The sequence below is a fragment of the Haliotis rubra genome, unplaced genomic scaffold, assembly GCF_003918875.1.
Source record: "Haliotis rubra isolate DU_JTF1 unplaced genomic scaffold, ASM391887v1 Scf381, whole genome shotgun sequence".
Taxonomy (NCBI): domain Eukaryota; kingdom Metazoa; phylum Mollusca; class Gastropoda; order Lepetellida; family Haliotidae; genus Haliotis; species Haliotis rubra.
The window spans coordinates 932,649-942,915 of record NW_025767059.1 but is presented as its reverse complement, the minus strand read 5'-3'; the positions used below and the strand labels follow the sequence as shown (position 1 = coordinate 942,915).

The 10,267-nt window shown below is 40.1% G+C and overlaps 1 pseudogene; it reads left to right on the top strand.

Moving 5' to 3' along the window:
- Positions 1-10,267, top strand: part of LOC124286375 — a 63,696-nt pseudogene that overhangs the window by 20,194 nt on the left and 33,235 nt on the right.

The following is a 10,267-nucleotide window of genomic DNA, read 5'->3' as shown; positions in this document are numbered from 1 at the left end:
CGGGACATGGTTTCAGTTACATGTAGTTACAGGCAACCTTCAGTTCTACACACAGCATGTACGATCAATATTGTTTTAAAGAAAGACTTATCAATTAATATGCATACTTTTTTCTTTCAGGCAAACACATCCGTATGTAAGCGCAGTGAATGACTTGCTCACCCTGGTTACATTCCGAAACTTGTAAGTTGCTACAATCCGAAACTTGTAATTTGCTACAATCCGAAAGTTGTAAGTTGCTACAATCCGAAACTTGTAAGTTTCGGGAGTTTTGTTTAGTTTATTTTGGTGTTGTTTTGTTGTGTTTTGTTTTGTTTTGTTGACATTAATTATTATTGTTTATATACTTACTAATATACTTATTTAATCATGGGGGTCCTTGCAAAAATTTGAGTGCCAATAAACTGTAATATTGAGTGGTATTTTAATAAGTTCCATTCACTCACGCTCAACCTGTTTCCAACTGCTACTTGTTTAATCCCCTTAATCTTCCAATCTTGGCTCGTACTTTTGCGGGGCGGGCTACACACGTTGATTAGTTAAAAGGTAAATATAAGATGTTAGACAATAACAGAATAGTATTGAATGCAATGGATTTCTTGAATTCATTAAATGGATGCATCAGGCGCGAGAATGATTGAAGACTTGTCTTTTCAGCAACCCACTGTACTTCTTTGACTTCGTCTTTTACAACACGTCCAAGGGGAAGAAGTTTAAGGAGCGTTGTGACTTTGTACATAGCTGGGCGGAAGGCATCATCGACAAGAGGCGACAGGATTTGGTCAGTGTTTAACCTTCAACAATCTTTACAACATAGTTCACAGTAATGCAGAGAATAGGTCCTATGGACTTACCGTGGATGTGAGAGAGTGAATGAGTGAGTTTGGTTTTACGCCGCTTTTGCAATATTACGGCAATATCACGGCGGGGACGCCAGAAATAGGTTTCACACATTGTACCCCACAAAAACTGTGAGAATATTTCGAAAATGAACATTTCACATGCCTGAATATATGTATAGTATTTTAGTTTTATACATGGAACTTATTTGTGTGTATCTTGCGATAGGTAAGATGTTGCAATGGGTTATATTCTAATACCGATTACATATGCTGGGATGTTTATTTTGGTTTCTAAACTTTGAGATATTGTAGTGTATGTAACATTATACCTTTGAATAGCATTGGTCTGTGTTTATGATCGTACTGTGTATATACAGGAGAGAGATGGTCCCCAAAGGCCCGCTACCTCGACTTCTTGGATGTCCTGCTCAGTGCCAAGGATGCTGATGGCAAGGGCCTCTCCCCGCTAGAGATCAGGAATGAAGTCGACACGTTTCTATTTGAAGGTATGCCAACTAAACAAATCGCTGTTTATCGGGATAACTATCCTTTATTGATCGTTGGAACATGTCTCTGTCATTACATAAATCATAATGAAGGAATAAGACTGTTGTACTGGAAAGGTTAAATGCAAAAAAGATGAGAAAATTCCACTTTGGGATGTATAGCATTATGATCTACAGGCCAATGACCTCCTTAAATATAGACATAAGCACTACTTTATTTGACTCAAACATGGCCATGGTTGTTGACCTTAAGCATTGATGAAAACAAGTTATAAGCAATGGTATTGTCATCTGACAACACGCAAAATCGATGCACTCACCCATATAGTTGGCCTGATCCTAGATTTACAAGTGTTCTATCGCTCATTCTCGATTAAATTTATTCTTAAGGTTGAGTGTATTTCTGTCTCACAATATCCCGGTGGGGTCGCCTAGTGGTTAAGGCGTTCGCTCGTCAGGCCGAAAACCCGGGTACAATTCGTGAAGCCCATTTCCGGTTGCCCACACCGCAATATTGTAGTGATATTTTTAAAGTGGATAAGCTAAAACACTCACCCCCCTCCTTCTCACAAACATTAGTAAGTCCTAATCTTAATAAATGTATTCTTCCTTGGTCATGGGAATGCGACATTGTGCAGAGATTCCGATCACTTTATGTGAACACAGGCGGAATTTTTCACTTGCATATGCTGCAGTTTCCACATGGTCATTGCCATGGTGTTATCTACAAGTACATGAGGAGATAGTCCACAAGACATCCACCGAAAGTATGTCCCGTTCAAATATGGCCAAAGCATAATGACTATAAATGTTTTCAGGAAACGTTAACGTCTGACATCAGCAATAAGATCTAAAATGAGGTACAACAAGCATACATCTGTAGCTAATATCAACAATCTTTCACCACCAGAAACTGATTTATCGACAAATCTTGTGACTCTGGACATGGGCCAGTTATGTAAAGGATGTGTTGCTTCTCCGATGGACTTTTTATTTCAAGTGGATGTTTTGATCTGCGTTTCTTTGTTGTGAAGGTCACGACACAACGACCAGTGGAATATCATGGACGCTGTTTACCATGGCCTCAAACCCGAGTTCCAGACCAGGGTCCAGGAGGAAGTGGACACCTTGCTGGAAGGAAGAGAATCCAAGCACATCACCTGGTAGGGCACAGCACCGGTTCGGGTACATGTTGTAGGGGAAATCACATAGCATAGCAAAATCGCATGGTATGGCAATCATCGGGAAAATCAATTCTGCTGGTAGAGAACCCTACTTATTATTGTCAGGGGCACATTACCTGGTGAATTACATCACCTGTTCGATACATACCCTGGTATGGCACATTACCTGGTGAATTACATCACCTGCACAATACATACCCTGGTATGGCACATTACCTGGTCGATTACATCACCTGTACGATACATACCATGGTATGGCACATTACCTGGTCGATTACATCACCTGTAAGATACATACCCTGGTATGACACATTACCTGGTCGATTACATCACCTGTACGATACATACCCTGGTATGGCACATTACCTGGTCGATTACATCACCTGTACAATACATACCCTGGTATGGCAGGTGACCTGGACAATCACATCACCTGTACAATATTTACCCTGGTATGGCAGGTGACCTGGTGAGTCACATCACCTAAACATGCGACCCGTGAAGATCCGGGGTAGAATAGGTCTTCAGCAACCCATGTGCTTGCCATAAAAAGGCGACTATCTTGTCGTAAGAGGCGACTAACGGATTGGGTGGTCAGTTTCGCTGACTTGGTTGATTACATGTCATCGGTTCCCAATTGCGCAGATCGATGCTCATGCTGTTGATCACTGGATTGTCTGGTCCAGACTCGATTATTTACAGACCGCCGCCATATAAGCTGGAATATTGCTGAGTGCGGCGTAAAACTAAACTCACTCACTCACTCACCTAAACATGCCCTGGTATGGCAGGTGACCTGGTCAATCACATCACCTGTACAATACATACCCTGGTATCGCAGGTGACCTGATATGATATGGTATACATACCCTTACACATGGTTGGGCCTGTCGGTTGGTAAAGCACATCACCTGTTCCGGTACTAATTACATGGACGGGAACATCACACGGTAGAGCTCATCACCTTGTGGGTCTTATCATGTAGTAGGGGAGTCAAACGTCAAAATTTATTAGGTCAAGAACCAATACATTTCAACTCAATGAAATATTTGCCTGTGCACATGGCGAGGTACATAAAATAGATAGAAGCAATCATCGTGAGGATATAGGTATGCAAAATATCACAAAAATTCAACTTTGTTTCTTTCATTTAAGTTTATAATAAAAATACATGTCGCAGCTTTTAAGATATAATAAACACATGTCGCAGTAATTAGATTGTGAAACAAAATTTCCCTGAAACTATCATAAAATAAGTCCAATCTAAAAAACACCTTGTTTGTTGAATGCAGTAGTAATACAATGGAAACTGACAATGTCTCATTTGGCCAGTGATAATGAAATTGATAAATGCAGTGCAGCGAATACTTCAAAATTGTTTTCACATCTTAACAATTTGATAAGCATAAACATAATTATAATTTCCAATAGGGTAAAATTACATATTGTTTTTAGTTACGGTATTTTTCGATATTTTGGGACAAATCAAGAGTACGTGGCACTCATCTTAGGAGAAATTAGAAGAGTAGAGAGAATTGCCAGAAAAAAGTGAGTGAGTGAGAATGGTTTCACGCAGCCTTTAGCAATACTCAGCAATATCACGGTGGGGGACACCAGAAATGGGTCTCACACATTGTACTCTATGTGGGGAATCGAACCCGGGTCTTCGGCGTGACAGGCGGAATCTGGTAAAGAGCGTCAGCAGGTTGTTGTTTGTTTGTCAATTGTTTTAAGCCGCAACATTCCAGTTATATGACGACAGTCTGCAATTATTACACTAGAATTAGTTCAATGGCCGTGATATTGCTGGAATATTGCTAAAAGCGGCATAAAACTAAACTCGATCAGTCAGTCTACATATTAATATCCTGAGTGTTTTATCCTGGCCAATCGTAGTATTGTAACGCTTAGTGTGCAAAACCTACAAGGCAATTTTACAGCTGCGTAGTACCTGTTTTATAATGACGTTATATATGTTGTACAGAATTCCGTGTATCCACCGCAATGTGCATGGGTTTTTAAACAATATGGTTTATCCTAGTTCTAAGCATCCCCATAACTCCAACAGGGTGGCTCATTTTATATTACGTTATTTCATAGCATCTTATATGTAAATTGAGGCGAGACGTTAATAAACTATGCGTCTGTTAATATGTTTGACTTTATATTTGGAGAAATTTGACTACTGGAATGTAATGAACCACGTATATGTTTTAGGGATGACATCCACAAGATGGAATATCTGGCCCGGGTTCTGAAGGAAGGGATGAGGTTACACTCGCCAGTCCCGTTCGTCAGTCGGAGACTAGAACATCCCATGGAGCTGGACGGGAAGGTCTTTCCAGTAGGAACAATGGTCGCACTGGGCATATGGAATGTTCATCACAACCCAGACTTGTGGGAGAAGCCGGATGTGTTTGACCCCGACCGTTTCCTGCCTGAGAACATCCAGAAGCAGAACACCTACTCATACATCCCCTTCTCTGCTGGCCCACGGTAATACTACTTATCTTGTCTCACACATAAATGTCGTTTTCTGATTGGCTGAGCGCTCTTCTATTATTTTCAATGTACCCCGCTTACAAGCGGTAACAGTTTTATGTACCCCGCTGGAATGACGGACTCATTTGGTACCTCGTAGAAGTAAGTCTTTATCTCGATCAACATTGAATCGCGTATGATGTACGGAAATTACCGATTTTTGCGAAATTAAATCGATGGAAGGGAGATAACTCTAAATTTGTTTTTTCTTGTTGTCTGGTACTTCATGCTATGATACGTTACACGTGCTTCAAATGGTTCAAAATTACCATTGGGGTGTTCGGTAACATAAATACGTTGTTCACTGGTCCTTCGGGCTCAGGGAACATAAACAAAACCCATCAACCCATGCCCTTCTCGAGACCAGTGAACAAATTATAATGTCTGTCCAGCCAGTCTGTATATTGTGTTAGGTTAAACTGCAGCTGGGATTGTTGTTTTTCAAACCTAGGTTCCGACACTCCTCTGCACCCATGAAGCTCCGAGTTAGAATTGATCTTCAGTAACCGATGCTTGTTGTAATAGGCGACTAACGGGATCGGGTGGTCAAACTCGTTGACTTGGTTGACAGATGCCATCGTGTCCAAATTGCGTAGACTGATGTTCATGCTGTTGATCACTGGATTGTCTGGTTCAGACTCGATTAATTACAGAATTAATGTTGTTTTCATCACGATCCCTGCATGTTGTAGTGTACAATCCGAGTAGTGTGATTAGAAAATTGAAGAATATATACATTGTTATCATAATTTCAATCTTTCGTTCTGTTTGTGATTCTAAATTGTAGTTTATTACAGAAGCACTAGACACTATACATCCGAACTAAGAACAGGACTGACGTTTAGTCAGGACTCGCATAAACTACTTCTAGACTGTCCTGTTTTGTAAAATATATTTTCGTTTTTTAAAATCGGACCAAAAATACGCCTATTCGGGACGCAAATGTACAACATATCAAACATTATAGGGTTCATTTGGATGCAAATTGATTTCTTGCTCTCAGTCTCCATTGACCCTTCTCTGATGTTCCGGGTCGTGATATTGTTGAAATATGATTAAAAGCGGCGTACGACCATACTCCTTGACTGAACCAATTGCCTTCCCACAGAAAATCACTCCGACGCAGATTAAATCTTACGTTGCTAGAATGGAATAATATGAACAGGTTCGATATTTGCATTTATTACACATTTCAGTTGCAAAAACAAATTCTTCCCTTCTTTTCCCCTTTATCTATATATCCCTCGCGAGGTATGTGAGAACATGAGAGAGTGTGTTATTTATTGTTCATATATGTTCTCTTCAGAAACTGCATCGGGCAACATTTCGCCCAGAACGAGAAAGGTCATAATAGGGAGAATTCTCCAGAGGTATGTTTTCTTTAATAGTTTGTTACATGTAATTTCAGTCCTGTTACATTAAAAACAAATATATTTCATGATTTGAAATGCAATTTACAAACTGCATACAACCAACAAATTCAAAGATCTCTTTTTTGTTATTACAACGTCTGAGAAAGTCAGTTCTTTCTAAATATATATGTTATGGTGGAAAAATTCATCTACCTGACCCTCAGTTCTAGTTTTCATTGCTAATGCAATAAAGTTCAAGAATGTTTTGCTTTTCAGATACAAGTTAGAGGTAGATACAAGCTACAAGGTTGGGAGAAGGTTTGCTGGCGTGATGAAGTCCACTGAAGGTCTGTGGGTGTACGCCAAACACAGAAACTGAACATTCCAGCAGAAGGTGGACATTCTGGTCCCATGAGAACAATGATGACTGATGCTGATCTACACGGATATATTCCACTTGATTGTTTAGCATTGATGATAATAGATAACACTGTACCCCAGGAAAACTACAATTATATGATTGGTTGATTGTTTGACGCAATCAGAAGCATCTAGCAATACCAGAACAACTCTATTCATATAAATGATATTCCTTTCGGAATTAAGTATTGATGCTGATGTGATCTTGCAAGAATCCTTCCCAGATATATTTGGTAGATTTAAACGTACATTTTATCCAATAGACCATCATGTATTGAGTCCCATTTGCTTCCACTTTCTTTATCCACTTAAGTGACACTGTCCTTACATTCCCAGGTCAACAGACTCTTGTATTATGCACAAGTGATGTCTTTTGGTCATGTTACAGCCATTGGTGCAAGCGGATATATAAAAGGTATTGCGCAACACAAGGCTCGCAGTGATTGCACCTGTTCACGTTTATTCAGATAAAGTTATTGTCTAAGATACAAAACTTAAAATAGGTAGTTTTAAAAATTGATTTCCTTGCACACAAGTTTGTCTGATAAATTACACAGAACATTATCTTTGTTTATTATTCATATTAGAAAATACAGAATTTCCTAAGCACTATTTCGATTTGATTCCCACAACTCGTTTGACTGAAGCAGGAATATACATAAGACTTTAGTAGTTAATGTAATCGCGATCTTATAGACGGTGAATATCGCTTCTTCTTCACATGCTGTACATATGTTAATCTAAAACTTGCATGTTTCAAAAAACACATCTATGTAAAATCGAAAACTTGTTATGATTCGCATTTGAGTAGTTGGTAACAGTAGAAACAAAAAATTCTTCTTTATTCTGTCATGATAGTTATTGTGTTGTTGTATGTTCGCACTGAGTAGTGACACAGGTTCAGGTCCGGTATTACAATCTGTACCGAAAAACACATCAAAATAATTATTTCGTTGTGGTCTTTGTAATCCCTGCATTCTGACCCTAGCTAAAGTGGTCACGTGTTATTTTAAGCCACGCCCACCAAATCGGACCACTTTCCCCACTACAGATTATTATCGGAGAATCCCATCTATTATTTGTGAACAGGATATTTTAGCTATGTCACACACATACTGAGGATGGTTCAAGTCACCTTTCGATACCAGCGGGGTTCGCAGGTCTAATCGCATGTTTTCTTGTGCTCGCCTGAATGAAACATGGTTTTCTATTCCTATTATTTGTCCCAGCTCGTTACAGTCAGACTGGTGCTGTAGTTCTCGCTTCTTGACCCGTGAAGGTCCGGGTTAGAATGAACCTTCAGTAACCCATGCTTGTCGTAACTGGCGACCCAACGGGATCGGGTGGGTCAGACTCGCTGGCTTGGTTGACACATGTCATCGGTTCCTAATTGCGCAGATCGATGCTCATGCTGTTGATCGCTGGATCAACAGACCGCTTCCATATAGCTGGAATACTGCTGAGTGCGGCGTAAAACTAAACTCACTCACTCGCTTCTTACCGTGAATAACAGGTGCTGTGAATTTATGTTTTGATGCAACTCTCCTTAACATTTGGCTACTGAATTTGTGGGCGTGTCATTTTCTGTGCATTAATGGAACAATCACCACGCCACAGTATGTATTCTGTCACTTGGTATGTTTATCTGTCACCTGGTATGTTTGTTACTATTTTGTAGGAAACTCTTGTTGATATGATATGTTTAGTTTTCCACAGTGAATTTTACATAACATTGTAAAGGAGTTGTCATCCATAAATGTATTTCCTTTACTGTACCCATATACATTTCCCCAGTATTTTCAGTTAGCATTGTTTTTTAACGGAATGTGTCCATATATATCCATCGTGCCGCACACGTTATGGTATGTATATATTTTATACAAGTGCTTCCTAAATGTTTTTCACTTGCCTGTAGCCTCACAGTTTCTGATGAATAAATTATCTACAAATGTTTATGAGTTAGATCCATGACTATTGACACGTTCTATATGAATGGGGGCGGACGGCCATGTTCGTTGATGTGTATGGGTAGGTCCATGACTTCTTTGAATGACATTTTAGAAGTTGGGAAGTACAATATTGAAAACCCTTATGGATAACAACTTTTATCGTGAGTTTGACGTCCATAAAGTTTGTCAATAACGTTTGTCAATAAGGTCCATGACTGTTCATCGGTTTGAGGACCAACTCTGTTGTGACGTGGCTGTGTATCTTCTGGAATGGACTGCGTGAGTACTTATGCTCATACTATTGAGCACATGTTATCTATTCAGGTGTGGTTGACTAAAATGAGGTCGTGATCCGACAGATACGATTGAGGCCCAGTGTGACCCAGTGTCATTTAGCTGTCTGTTTCGTGAGAGGCAGCTTAAGTGAATCATAAGAAACCGTGTCCTGAATCGTTTGGAACTTGCCGTATACCGATATAACACTGTACCCAAGCGTCGACAATTTTAGCGAACAAAATGTTTCTCACATCATGAACGCAATCGACAAGTTAATGACCATAGATTTGATTTTTGGGGACAAAAATTGGACGAAAAAGTCAGAAGGATGGTTGGGAAAGAAATAGAAGATTTCCGAAGTGAACTTGATGACAGAGTTGAACGTATGAACACAGTACAGTAAAGTGAGCAGTTTCATTCAGGAGCAAAATAAAATCAAATACTAAAGTATTATCTGGCATAAAGGTCAAGCAACATCGGGCGGGATAGAGATGATATAAGACTTAACATAACAATACTTAATCTTCCCGAGAGTGTTAATGAAGACGTGACAAGCAAGATGAAGGCTCTTTTACGAGATGGGACTTGAGAGCTATCGAGGTTGACCGGACAGACCGGAGGGAGGCGAGCCGTTCACGTTATCTCGGTGTCATCGTAGATAGTTGTCGTTCGATGGAGGATAAATATAAGATCCTGACACAGAACAGAATATTAAAAAAAGGACTCGCGGAACTTCAACGAGGTGTATATAGCATCAGACCAGACCCTCCAAAACGCACGATGGAATCTAACATGAGAGTGCTCTGTGAGTCGATCGGAGACAACCAACCCAGTCGGGAGGCAGGTGGTCTGTCTCACAGTCCCTGAACCACATTATTTTCCTTACTGACTAGCCCTCTCTGCAATGATAAAGCCCTAAATGAAGCAAGTCTAGATTTCCCAGGTCTCTGGTCTCACTGGGGCTCCTTTTCAATTTAAATGGGTTTGTTTGTTACTACAAAAATTATATATTTTCAGAAACTCAGCGTTAGTTTTGGAGGCAGGGTGCGGCGCAGTGGTCCAACATACCCGTAGGAGGGTTACCTGATCAGGCGGGGAGCGAGGCAGACACACACGTCGTGCACACACATCGCCTACACGACAGAAGACGTACACATGCTTACGATGACAGTGTTGACAAAACATTCATCACGTGAC